This window comes from Tupaia chinensis, unplaced genomic scaffold, assembly GCF_000334495.1.
Source record: "Tupaia chinensis unplaced genomic scaffold, TupChi_1.0 Scaffold143584_1, whole genome shotgun sequence".
NCBI classification, from domain to species: domain Eukaryota; kingdom Metazoa; phylum Chordata; class Mammalia; order Scandentia; family Tupaiidae; genus Tupaia; species Tupaia belangeri.
Window position 1 is genome coordinate 2,428,421 of NW_006203430.1, and position 14,640 is coordinate 2,443,060.

Genomic DNA, 14,640 nt, shown 5'->3' on the forward strand with positions numbered 1-14,640 from the left:
CTCTCTCTCTCTCTCTCTCTCTATATATATATATATATATATATGAATGAATGAATGAAGAGTAGTGTAATGCTCTTCCTAAGCTTTCACAGGTATGATACCACCATCTTCCTGCCCTCTTCTTCCCACATTTAACTCCATCTAACTTCAAGGAAGGGAATACTGAGCTCTTTAGCTCTATGGCACTGGACTTCAAAACCTTTCTAGATCATGGTTGTTTCCTCATAGCTCAAGTTCTCCTTTTCTGTGTCTTCTATTCTTTCATATGACTCTGTGCTTTTTTAAAAATGTGACCATGTTCAAATCAGTGGTACACTGTAGTTGATTTTCTTCCAGTTTCTGCTTCCATTTTCCCTTTTTTGGTGGGGTGGGGGGCTTTTTAAAATTTTGCCAGAGGGCCTGTGTGCTTACCAGAAAGAGGGTAAGTAAAAAGGTACCTCCCTCCCTGCTTTCCATGGGATATGGTCATGCCAAAATCTCTCCTCCTTTTCTCCCTCTGTTCAGGATTTTGGGCATGCACACACATGTGCCCAGTGTGTTTCTCAAGCTGCTGAGTTTGGGACTTGAACCAAGCAGTCTGCCATCTGGGATACAGGCACTTGGTTTATATGTTATTGTATTTTGTATTTTTATTATTAGTAGTAATATATAAATACTATTTTATACTTCTTTTACTTTCAGATTGTATGTTTACCAGACTTTGGGCTATTTAAATTAGTAAGAAAAAAACATGATAAAGGACTTGGTCTTTCTTTCCCTTAAATAAATATTCATCTGTTGAAAAAGCCTTATGGAGGGACCAGCAGTTAGCATAATGGCTATGTTGCTGGACTCCCACGTAGTTGACCACAATTCGAGTCCTGGACCTGGTGGCTTAAACTCATGCCAGGTGTGTGTGGGTGCGTGCACAAGATCCTGAGAGGAGAATGGAGGATAAGGGATTGTAACATGGCCATTTTGCTAGGGGGTGATTTTCTACTTCCTATCTCTCAGTCTCTCTGTCTTTCTGGTGAGCACAAGTGCCCTATAGCAAAACAAATGGACAAACAAACAAAATCCTCTTAAAAAAAAAAAAGCATTCTGGGGTCAGCAGGTGGCATGGTGGTTAAGGCACTGGACTTGTACATGGCTGACTGTGGTTCAGTCCTGTATCTGGTTGCTCAAAAATCACACCAGGTGTGTGTACATACATGCATGTATATGCCCCCAAATCTCTAGAGGATAATGGAGGAGAAGGGATTGTGGCATGGCCATCCTCCATTGGGAAGGGGGACAGGTAATTCATCACTTTTCTTTCTCTGTCTCTTTCCAGCAAGAGCATGTGCCCTATGGTGGGTTAAAAAAAAATAAATAAATAAGCATTGTTTTTTTTTTTTCATTGTTGTTGTTGTTTTTTAATTGGGTAACCTCAAAATTTTTGTTATACTACAGAGATTCCAATGAGCAAATAATTTATTTAGGTAAATTTAAAAATTATCACAGTATGAGTCTAAAATTTTTACTCTTACTTTTTTACTTCTCCATGTCTTTTTTTTAAAGCACTGCTTTAGTACGTAGAATTTGTTTCTCTGTGTCTTCATGTGTGAGGTTATTTTTAACCATATTTTTAAAATTTAAATGCGTTCTAGAGCTTCATACCAGCTGACGTGATAAGTACTCTGAGGCTGTGACGTTAGCTCTGGAAATACATAATTAGGGCAAACAAATGCCAAATGCTATTTAAAGTAAACTTTTATGATAGATTAAATTATTTAAAAAAAAAAAAACACAGTTCATGTATTTATTTCTTCTGTGAGCAAGAGAGGGAAAAAAAATAGTTCCCCCAGTGGGGTCTTGTTGCCATCGTCCACCACAGCTTTAGGCAGTTGGGGACCGTGGGCACACATGTGGCTGGTGTACACAGGGAGGGATGTGAACGCAAAACCTTCCCTGTGTGTCAGCCTCATGTTTTACCACTGCCATGGCCTCAGTAGTTTATGCTTTTGCAGCTAGCTCTGAACCATAATGACTTTCTTGATGGTAAAGTATGCCAAAAATGGTTTATTTTTTTATTTATTGGTAGATGTGCAGTTCATTTCTCCACATTTGATCTTCTCTGCTCATGGTAAAGAAATTTCTAAAAGTTTTATCATAAGGATTACTGCTTTGAGCACAAGAACCTTGATTAGGAATACAGATAACCCAGTTTGCTTCGTTAACATTGTTGTATTCTGTCACTTTACGTCCTGCAGCATCTTGTGTAATTATTGCACAGATTAAGAAGTATTGACTAGGGAACCAGCAGTTAGTGTAATGGCTATGTCGCTGGACTCCCATGTAGTCGACCGTGGTTCGCGTCCCGGACCCGGTGGCTTAAAACTCACGTCGGGCACATGTGCGTGTGTGCCCAAGATCCTGAGAGGAGAATGGAGGAGAAGGGATTGTGGCGTGACCATCCCCCCTGGGGGATGATTTCTCGCTTTCTGTCTCTATGTCTCTCTGTCTGTCTGGTGAGTGCATGTGCCCTATAGCGAAAACCTCTCCAAAAAAAAGAAGTATTGACTAAAAAGTGTTTCATGATGTAAAATTCCTAGCTGGTTTGACAGTGGTTGATGGTTTTAAATTCTGTTACTGTGTAGTATTTGTATTTCAGTACTCTAGCTCTACAAAATTGATATTTAATAAATTCCATCTTGTATAAAAAAGACCCTCTTTATAAAAAATAACAAATTTGGGACCAGCAGTTAACGTAATGGCTATGTCGCTGGACTCCCACGTAGTTGACCGCAGTTCGCGTCCCGGACAGGGTGGCTTAAAAACTCACGCCGGGCGCATGTGCGTGCGTGCCCAAGATCCCAAGAGGAGAATGGAGGAGAAGGGATTGCGGCGTGACCATCTCCCCTAGGGGGTGATTTCTCACTTTCTGTCTCTGTCTGTCTGGCAAGAGCACGCGCCCTATAGCAGAAACCTCTAAAAAATAAATAAATAAATAACAAATTGAACATGGTATTAAAAATGTCAATATTAAGTTGTTAAGGCACTGGACTCCCTTGTGGTGAATGGCGGTGTGGGTCCTGGACCCAGTGGCTTGACACTCATACCAGGCGCATGTATTTTTTCTGCCCAAAATCCTGAGAGGAGAATGGAGGAGAAGGGATTGAGGAATGGCCATCTTCCCTGGGTGGAGCCATTTAATACTCATAGGATTATATAGATAGCTATTTGATATTTATTGAATTAACATTGATCTATGAAATGTCTTCCTTAAGTTCATGGAAAATGCATGTTTTGTAAAAAAAATAATAAATAAATAACTTGCATGGATTTCAAAAAAGATTTTTGTACTCAAATAATAAACTAGTACTTCCTGTTCCATTTTCCACGAACTTTTCTAGGTTTCTTTATATGCCCCAGGTTGTCTTTTTAAGTTACCATACATGTTCAAAAGGCTCTAAGTGAGTTTAAATCCTTGTGTCGTGGAAATAGTTCTGGCAGTACTTTTCCATGTAGTAAAACATACAGGTAAACAAAGCTCATTTGGCTTTCCATGTCTCAGTTTTACATGCTGGGAATTGGGATGGCGATCTGCTAATCTTCACAGAGAATGCTGTGACCTAAGAAGGAATCCTGTCTGTGGATGCAAATATGAAAGGCAGAGAGACGAAAGTGCCTGGGTAGAACAGCTGTGTGCACTCGTAGCTTGATGACCTAGAAAATGGAGAAATGACTGCATGTATTTGTATAGAGTTCATTCCACATTTTGGAAAGATGATGGATTGACAGACAAGGTAACTTCAGTTTTCTCTTGATTAGGCATATTCCTCTTGCTAGAGAAAGCCTTGTTTTTTATCCAGACATCAGGGATTACTTAGAGTTTGGCAAGAAAAGAAGAGATAGAGACTTAGGGCTTAGAAAGATTTTTCTCTCTCTTATATTTCAGTGTGTCTCCAGTGAGAAATATTTTTGGCACAGAATATCCAGACAGTTGTCTAATTATCTTATTCATTATTTCAATCAGTCAACATTCAGCAAATATTTATTAAACACCTTCTATGTGATAGGCATTGTTGTAGATGCTTAGGATTCTTCACTGACTAAAACAAATAAGGATTCCTTTCACCATGTACATTTCATTCTCAATCTGATAAATCCATTCATAGACAGACAAAAGATTATATGCTGTGAGACCGTATTTTCCCTTGTTTATCAATGACTTTCTGGTGGTAAATATTTTAAAAGAACCCCAGATTTAGTTCATTAGACTCCATATACTAAAACATCGAATTTAGCTTTCCCAAATGTTTCATCCCTTAAAAAAAAAATGAAAAAACACAAGGGGCAAGAAGGTGATACAGTGGTGAAATGTGACCTTCTGCTAGGCTGCCATACATGGGAAGGTTCCGAGCTCATAGTTCTAAGACTTCCCTGAGTATGCTGAGCAAACAGATGCTGGCTGATGCTGGAGGTAGATCATGGTATCAAACCCCATTTGTGGGGGACAGGGTCCTTTCCCTTTGTCTCTCTGTTTTTCTCTCTCTTAATCACAAAAGAAATAAATAAACTTAAATAAAAAGAACAAAATGTCTAAATCACAGTTAAGTGGCAGCATAGTTCCTTTTAATAGGTCTCCCTTATAAAATAAAATATCTCATACACTTAAATGATACCTAGCCAGTGACAGAATACTCTTCTTTGTGCTATATCATTTGATTCTCAAGACAACCCTGGGAACTCTCTTCCTCGGTGCTGCCTGTGAAGGTGGTGGCCATCTCCTACCCCGCCTCATGGCTGCCCTCAGACCCCTTGTGAAACCCAAGATCATCAAAAAGAGGACCAAGAGTTCATCTGGCACCAGTCAGACCGAATATGCCAAAATTAAGTGCAACTGGAGGAAACCCAGAGGTACTGACAACAGGGTGTGGAGGAGATTCAAGGGCCAGATCTTGATACCCAACATCAGTTACAGGAGCAACAAGAAAACAAAGCACATGCTGCCCAATGGCTTCTGGAAGTTCCTGGTCCACAACAGCAAGGAGCTGGAAGTGCTGTTGATATGCAATAAGTCTTACTGTGCTGAGATTGCCCACAACATCTTGTCCAAGAACCGCAAGGCCATCATGGAAAGAGCAGCCCAGCTGGCCACCAGAGTCACCAATCCCAATGCCAGGCTGCGCAGTGAAGAAAACGAGTAGACAGCTCGTGTGCACGTTTTGTTTCCAAATAAAACCACAAGCCCTTCCCCCCCAAAACAGAAACAAAAAATGACAACACTGAGAGATTGGATGATATTGTCAACATTTGACACTGTAGGAGACTCAAGTTAAGAGAAGTAAAACTTGATCCAGGCTTATAGGTAAGAAAACCAGCCTCCATTTGTGCTCTTCTGAGTGTCCTTAAGTAATACTACATCTAGTGAAGGGGACATTCTTTAATCCCAGATGGCATCTGTTTGAATCTTCTCAAAGTGAACTTACAGGCTTTTCACTGTGGAGTCTGCATGGCCTGTCCCATCAGCTTCTGACTCTCGTACTTTAAATATACTGACCTTGGACAGACTCTTAAGTTCTTAGTTTTATAGTCTCTTCATCCATAAAATACTAGTTAGTAATATGGGGGAGGAAGTTTTCAAAATATTCATAGAAATTACATATTATGAAAAAACTATTCATGGATTTTGAAATCTCTTTGCATTAAAATAAACTCATACTCTTTTTTGAGAGAGAGAGATATTTGCTATGGGGTGCATGTGCTTGCCAGAGAGACAGAGAGACATACAGCAAGAAATAATCCCCTGGGAGGGATGGTCACTCCTCAATCCCTTCTCCTCCATTCTTCTCTTGGGATCTCAGGCATGCATGCACACACGTCCAGTGTGAATTTTAAGCCACCCGGCCCAGGACTTGAACTGCAGTTGACTATGTGGGAGTCCAGCAACATGACCATTAAACCATCTGCTGATCCCTTATACTCATATTTTAATTCTATTTTTCTATGAATTGTTCAAAATCCCCTCATACCCATTTATGGAACAATTACCATGAGTCTGACTGTATGTGCTGGAGCAGTAACAATAGAATCTCTATCCTGTGGATGACTATATCTCATTAAGGGGCAGGTGGTCAGCTAATGAACAGAGGATGAACTGTAGAGCTGTGACGATAAACTGAATCAGAGAAGGGCTTGGAGCATCGTGGGAGAAGCTGACACAACTTTTCTGATGAGGCTTTTGGTCGTTATTATTTATACATTCTATTTTTTTTTTATTGAAAGTTATTTATTCCATGACAGAGAGAATGGCCAAAAAAGGGCACTCTCATAGGTTCATGACATGATGATCCACCATAGTCCCAGCCAGACAGGATCACAGGCACACATGAGCTCAGCATACTGAGAGGTCCCAGGATACAGTTCTAGGACCATCCCAGTGTGGGCCCAGTTGTGTTATCACAGCACCACCACCTAGCCCAAAGTCAACTCTGAGCAAAGACCTGAATCAAGCCAGGGCTCTGAGACCATGGAGCTCCAGTGATCCAGGTGAGGAAAAGGTGGGAGCAAAGCCCTAAGGCAAGTGTGAGCTTTTATGATGTGATGAGGTAGGGGTAGATGGTCAGATCACCAGGGACTCAGAAAACTACAGGAAGATTTTTTTTAATTTACTTACTTATTCCTTCTATGAGAGAAAGAAACATACAGAGAGAAAAACAGGCACCCCTCATACTGTGACCTACCCCTAGTCTCTGCCATCCAGAATCAGGCACCAAAGATAGGTGTCCAGCATGCTCAGGGAGGTCTGGGCACATGAACCCATAACCTTTTCCATGTGGGTCCAGTTACATTACCACTGTGCCACCATCTGGCCCTGGAGGATGGATGTAAGCCTGCCTTGCAGGGTTATTGACTAAGTATACCCAATAATCCATATCAGGCACTATGCCTTGTCCTTGGTCCAACACAGTGTTCAAGAAATGATTCCTTTTATTATTATTAAGTAATTTTTCTAGGGTGATGTGGAGTGAATTTATATCTTAAATTTTTTTCTTTGCAAAGTGGGTACTTCATACCCAGCTTGAGAACAACATGCTGAGGATTTGATCAGCTCTCAAATGTCATGTGTCCAGTATGGTAGGTTCCACTGTGCAAGGCACTAACTCTGGGTTTGAACAAGTTATTTAAATGGAAGAATTCACATTGGCAATAAGAATGAAGAGCTGGAATAGTCCCTTAGTCAGCTAAGTGTGGATTCCCAGTCAGACTCCAGATGTGGCTGGCAGGTGGGGATGGAGGTAATTTGAAGACAATTGACCAGGAAGACCAGAAAGCTGAGGGCTTGCCTCAGAGTCTAAGGCAACTGGGCATTAGTCCCATCTATGAGGGTGGGGCCTTTGCTGTAGTCCCTGGCACAGCCTCCTGGCAGGTGCCATTGGAGCATCCTTTATCCAGACAGCCAGGATGAGGATGGCCTTGGGAATCTGTGTGGCCTGAGGGCTCTGGTTCAACCCATTCACATTCTGCCTGTGTCAGACTAAATCACCACATGACCCTCCTTAAGTGCTTTCATGCTGTTCCCTGGTCCAATAAATCAAAGAGCTGAATATACTTAAGTAAGAAATTGTTAGGCTAAGAATTTTTTTCACCTTAAGACCAGGGGAAAATGGTAATTCCTTCCTGCTTTTTGAACACCTGCCATGTAGAAGGTGTTCTCCAGGCACAAGGGACAGGGTGATAAAGAAGTGCCCAGTCTTGCAGGCCACTGAAGAAGCCCTGTGTGTGCTGGGTGAGTGCTCTGGTGGCAGCTAGATTTGGGTCATTCTAAGCTTGACAAACCTGCTACCCAGACAGTGAGGGTGAGCAGAGGGCATCCAGGAGAAGAAGGCATCCGAGGGAGGAGCAGGTGTACTTGAGGAGTGAGGCTCCAGCAGGTGTGAAATGCAGATGGGAGAATATTCTGTCCTGAGGCAGTGAGGGCAGGGGAAGAGGATAGGTATGCACAGGGCTGGCCATGAAGCCACAGATAATTTGGGAACACTAACAACATAGAATAGGAAGAGAGAAAGACGAGATGCTGGAGGAAACACTCTCTCAAAGAGTGAGTCAAGAATGTGAAGCAAGAGAGTGACTTGAGGGTTGTCTGGGAAAGAGAGGTGAAAACAATATTTGAGTATGTTGGAGAAGAAAATTCAAAGTTTCTGATAAGGGTATTAATCAGGAAATGACGTAACAAGGAGATTTGGTTAATAAGTAAATACCAAGAAGCATAAAAACATAATAGAATGATGTCCTTCTGCATGGCAGAATGATGCCCTTTTCTTGGGAGACTCATGCTGAAGTATTAAGGAGTAAATGCTAGGATAGGTGTGCAGAAAAATAGCTCACATGAGCATGTGTGTGTTTATAGAAGCAGGCATGCCAGATATTGCAGGATGTTGACAATTGTTAAGTCTAGATAAAGTGTATATGAGGGGGCTTCAAAAGTTGGAAGAAAAATGGAATTAAAGTGCAAGTTTATTTTGGTGCAAATACTTTTGAAATCCATACAGAGATTTTTTTGTAATGTGCATCATCTGAACTTTTGGAAAACCCTACAGGTAAGTATTATAGTACTCTTTTTTTTTTTTTGGAGAGGTTTTTTTGCTATAGGGCACATGCGCTTGCCAGAAAGACAGAGACAGAGAGACAGAAAGTGGGAAATCACCCCCCAGGGGGAATGGCCATGTCACAATCCCTTCTCCTCCATTTTCCTCTTGGGATCTTGAGCACACATGCACACATGCCCACTGTGAGTTTAAGCCACCAGGTCTGGTACTCGAACCACGGTCGACTACATGGGAGTCCAGCAATGCAGCCATTACACTATCTGCTGGTCCCTCTTTCAACTTTTCTATTCTTTTGAAGCCAAGAAAAATTTACAGCATAAACATGTGAAATCAAAGGATGCATGGTTTTGATACATTGACTTAATGCCATGTCATCATTATTTTTATCTACTAATGCATTTGAGGTAAAATGCTATCCTGTCAAATTACATTGAAAAGGTATGTCTTTTAAAAACCAGGTTGAGTCCCATCTTCCCTTCCTGAGCATACTGTGATGATCCTTGGTCATTATGTGAGAGGTTTAGTGGAACTGATGGGCTTACATAACACCGATTTGGAGCAACTAACTTAAGTGATATAATTTTAGGACCTTCTAAAATAGGACAAATGCTTTGCACTGTGGTTTTATGCCTCAGTGGGTGTTTCAAGGATGAAAGTCTGTTTCCTATTGGTAGATATTTTGGTGGTTAACTGAAACTTTGCAAGAAGATGCATAAGGAATTATTAAATGGTATTTTTGGAGATACTCACTTGCATTCATTTGTACCTTGTCCATAATAAAGAACTGAAACAGAAAAAATTTATACAGAATTTCTTGGCAAACTCCACTAACTGATTGTGCAGATCATTATTTTAAATAAGTGGCCTTTAATGCATAGTTAACTGATATTTTATTCTAGGAGACTGTGATAAATTGTATCTTGAAGCAATATTTAAAAGCTTAAGTGGTTGAAAGAGAAATAAATATAGCTATTTAATTAATTATCTGCTGGACAATCATAATGTCTCTATCTAGTGGGTGGACAAATTGAAACAACTGATTATGCAGCAGTAGTAAGTGTCTGAATCAGATATGTGGGGTAGCCTATTAATACAGTGTCACTTTTTTTTTCCTTTTTATAATAGTTTACTATAAAGTGTGTGTGTTCACTGGAGAGAGACAAAGATGGCAACGGGGAGAGGGGAAGGAAAGTGAAAAAGCATCCCCTATGGTGTGGAAGATGGCTACACTGTAATCCCTTCTCATGATTTTGGGCATGCACTCACATGTGCTCAGTGTTTTTGTTGTTGTTGTTGTTGTTATTGTTGTTTTTCTCAAGCCACTGGGTCTAGAACTCGAACTGCACAATTGGCCCTGTGGAGTCCAGCCACCTTAGCCTCCATGGTGCCATCTGGTTCTATATTGTCAGTTTCGTAGAGGACGTCACTGATAAGTTGTTTTCCAAATGACCAGTCCTTGTTTGTATGTTTTAGATTCTCTAATTCAGCATTGTTTCTTTTTAATGTAGTGTTTTTTTTTTTTTAAATTTACTTCTTCCATGAGTGACAGAGACAGAGTGTGAGAGAGAGGGACAGAGAATGAAACAGACAGAACGACAACTCATGGTGCTGTGATTCATACCAAGCATCAACTAACCACAGATCACAGGTACTTACTTGTGTGCCCAGCTTACTCAGGCAGGTCTCTGGATGTGAACTCAGAACTTTTCCATTTGGGTCAGCCTCAGAAAGCATCACATTTTACTGCCACTTGTCCCCATAGGGTTGTTTCTTAATTGTATTTTTTTTTCCGTGTAATACTTTCGTAAGAGAGACAGAAAGACCAGCACCTTCAACAGGTCTCATGCCACAATTTCCCCTGTGGGAAATTTCTGTCCAGGCAGCCAATATCATGGGCACATGTGCCAGGCATATAAAAATTGATTGGGAAACCAAACCTGTGATCTTCCATATGGATCCAGCTTGAGTATGCATTACCACTGAGCTGGCCCGATGTATTGCTTTTTAAAGTAAATGTGAATAAATGACTTTGTGTAGTCATCTTGGGGAATTATGAAGTCTCTCCTATATCCATTCCTTTACATGATGCATCCTCTTTCCATCGCTGTTGAATTTAAGACTGATCCTGTTAAACCTATCCTTGTGAAGGTGGTGTCATCTCTCTCATTGTACTCTATAAACAAAACATCCCTTAGTTCCTATGGATGGTCCAGGTTCACTGTGGAGTGACAGGCTGCAATTTGCAGTAGGTCAACGACTAAGCTGATGACAGGTGACCTTTCTAACACTGCAATCAATGCTTGTTATTTGGAAAACAAAATGATACAGTTTGTATTTTTCAGCAGATAGGTCACTGGGTCAACCCACCATTGACATGTGAATTTGTTAGTTGGGCTGGATGAGTCAGTTCAAACAGGAATGTTAATTTATTCTAATTGATCTGAGTCTCATGCTTATAAAAAGGTGTTGGACATTTGTTCATGGCACAAATTATTGTAAATCATTGGTTTTAGGTCTTGGTCAACGAGAAGTTTTTAGAGTGCCCATTTTACACAATCACCTTATATACTCATTTGGCAAGCATTCATCATAATATATTTTGTTTATACTTGATATTAGTCATTTTTGAAAAAAATAGTTTCAGCATGTGAGCTTGTATATGTCATATTTAAATAGTATCTTGCCACAGGTTTCACAATATGTTCTGTGGGGCTCCATGAAAAATCATCAGTATGAATGATTTCCAGAAAAGATGCAGATAACAGATTAGCTGCTGTAAGTGATAGCCCTCATGGTTGTTAATAGTGTTCTTGAATAACTACATCCAGCTTTCACCATTTAAAATAAAGGGTGTTTTATACACACACACACACACACATATATTTTAGACATGGCCATACTGATGAGACACAAATAGAAATGACATGTGCTACTTTAGGGTAGAAGCTTCTGGAATGAGTATAAGAGTCACCATGCTGGGACCAGCAGTTAGCGTAATGGCTATGTTGCTGGACTCCCACGTAGTCGACTGCAGTTCGAGTCCTGGACCTGGTGGCTTAAACTCACGCCAGGCGTGTGTGCGTGCGTGCCCAAGATCCTGAGAGGAAAATGGAGGAAAAGGGATTGCGGCATGGTCATCCCCCCTGGGGGGTGATTTCTCGCTTTCTGTCTCTCTGTCTCTCTCTGTCTGGCAAGTGCACGCACCCTATAGCAAAAAACAAAACAAAACAAAAAACCTCTCCACAAAACGAAAAGAAAAAAAAAAAGAGTCACCATGCTCTCTCTTTTTAAATTTTTTTTTCTTGCCTTGATGATTGTGGAAACATTGAGATGCATTTACCCTAGGTACCTGTGATATGATGAAAAATGCATTTGGTCTTCTGTTTATGTTTCCTGGCATGCAACTTCTAAAATCCTTGACTTCTCCAAAATGAAGTCTCTTTGTCAGTTGTTGACTGATGACTGGAAGTCCCTAGGTAGCCTCAGGCTGAGGGCTTGTTACCAGAAAGACCAATGCAGAATTAAGAGTACAGGGACTTCAGGACCCCCTGTCCCAGTACCTTAGCAGGAGAGAAGAGCTGAAGGTTAAGTTGATCACCAGTGATGAATGATGTAATCTCATCATGTACATGAAATGACTCCATAGAAACCCACAGGATGTGGTTTGGAGAGTCTCCAGGTAACCAGTTCCTAAGGAGAATCCTGGAGGTGATACATCTAGGAAGGGCCTGGAAGCTCTGCAGCCCTTCCAGTGTACCTCGTTCTATGCTTTTCTTCATCTGTATCCTTCGAAATATTCTTTATAATAAGCTGGTAAATGTACATAGGTGCTAAGTTCCGGCACCCATTCTACCACATTAATAGAACCCAAAGATGAATACATGGGAACCCCAACTTGTTGGGGCACAGATTTGTGACTAGTGTCAGAAGTCAGGGACAATCTTCTGAGCCAGCAACCTATGTCATCTCATACTGTCTTCAGATAAACAATATCAGAATTGAACTGAATTAGGGAACACACAGCTGGTATCTGCTGCACACCTGATTGCTTAGTGTGTGGGCAAAGAAGTGGTGACAGAATTCCTCTGTGTTGATTGTTCATTGAGAAAATAGGAACAATACTTTGGCTTCCACTGTATTTTCAGAGTACCTGAGAGATGAAGATGTAGAAGTGACTGCCCTCCACACACATACACACACACTCACACATACATACACACACACACACACACACACACACACACACACACTCTCAGGTGACTGCAATAAGCTTGTGCCTGCCTAGGAAATAAACTTTATGTTGTGTCACTCAACCTTTGGAGTCACTTTAAATGGTTCTCAAACTCTTTTGTTTGAGGCCTCCTTTACACACAAAATTCTTTGAAACATCTAAAGGCCATTTGTTCATATGGGTATTATCTGTCAATATCTTCCAGATTTGAAATTAACACAGAGAGGGACCAGCTAGTGGCACAGTAGTAACACAACTAGACAGACATGGGAGGTCCTTGGTATGTGTCCTGGGGCCTCCCTGTACACACTGGCCGTGTCTATGTGCTGTGATCTGGGCTGACTGAGGCAGATGGTTGCTCTTGGTATGAAGACCCTCTTTGTAGAACCTGTCTGTCTCTCTCTTTCTCATAGAAGAAATATGTTTTTAAAAATTTTTAATTATTGGGGCTAGCAGGTGGCATCGTGGGTAAGGTGCTGGACTCCCACATAGGTGACTATGGCATGGATCTTGGACTCAGAAGCTTGAAACTCATACCAGGTGCCTGTGCCCAAAATCCCAAGAGGATAATTGAGGAGAAGGGATTGTGGCATGGCCATATTCATGAGAGGTGATTTCTCATTTTCTGTCTCTGTCTCTGCAGCAAGCACACATTCCCTATAGCAAAAATCCCTCTCAGGAAAAAATAGTTTTTAGCATTATAAAAATTTTTCAAACACAGGAGTACAAAAATGTCTATTCAACCAGCCATTGGAGCAATGGTATACAGCTGTGAGCAACTGAGAGTTAAATGGGAATAAGGTAAAATAATGTCGTCGTCGTCGTCGTCGTCGTCTTCTTCTTCTTCTTTTTATTATTATTATTATTATTATTATTATCTTGAAAGCAATTTGACCTTGTGGCCTCTCTGAAAAGGTCTCAGGATTTCAGGTGTACCTGGAAGACACTTTTTGAACCAGTGACCAAGGCAATTCTAAGTGATATGCCTGTCTGGATGATTTACACTTAAATACTCAGAGGAAATAAAGAAGGAAGGTTTTAGAAACATTGCAAAAAGAAGATCCCTGAGTATTATAATTCACTTTTTCTTCTTGAATAGAGACAGTAAAAATAGTTCATTTCTGTTATTGATAGTTATTTTTTATATTAACAAACACCTATTTCAATAGAGTATCAAATGAAATAATACACATAAAATTGTGTTGCATAAATCCATGTAACTTTGTATGGATATTATTAATTCTTTGAAGGTTGTGTTTATGAAATCTTTTGCTTGAAAGTAGGATTAATATTGGGGTAGGCTTTCTAGATGATAGAGGGTTAGATAAAGTGAATTATTTAAACTTACTCATATGTGAGTGACCCTATCTAAATTAATTCATTGGTGCTGTTTCTGAGATTTTTAACTGTAGAACTTCCATATATATTGTCATGATAGAATAATTCCAGACCCTTTTATTTTGAAGTATATTAGTGACAAAGTAATTTAAAGATGGATAAATATGTTTCATAGAGACTTGGGAATTGTGCTGGATGGAAATTGTCGAGGAATGGATAAAAAGTCCTGAAACTATTTTTATTTTTGCTAAGAATTTGTAGAATACAAAAATGTATTAGATGTGTTTGTCTCCCATCTATACCCTGATGCTGTCAGGTAACACATTTATTTCCAAAGATGCGAAATTTGATAACTTCTGAAAGTTGTTTTTTTTCTTTTATGAGAGGAAGAGAGTCAGGGACCACAGGCACCCAGCATGTGCAGGAAGAACTCAGGATGTGAATGAACCTGGGACTTTGACATGTGGTCTCAGCATTGCAGATTAAGCATTACTGCTG

At 40.4% G+C, this 14,640-nt stretch overlaps 1 protein-coding gene and 1 pseudogene across 4 annotated transcripts in view; both read left to right on the forward strand.

The window, feature by feature from the left end:
* Positions 1-14,640, forward strand: part of PTPRM (protein tyrosine phosphatase receptor type M) — a 732,676-nt gene that overhangs the window by 1,952 nt on the left and 716,084 nt on the right. The window lies entirely within an intron of this gene.
* On the forward strand, positions 4,764-5,171 carry LOC106733341 (60S ribosomal protein L32 pseudogene; annotated as a pseudogene).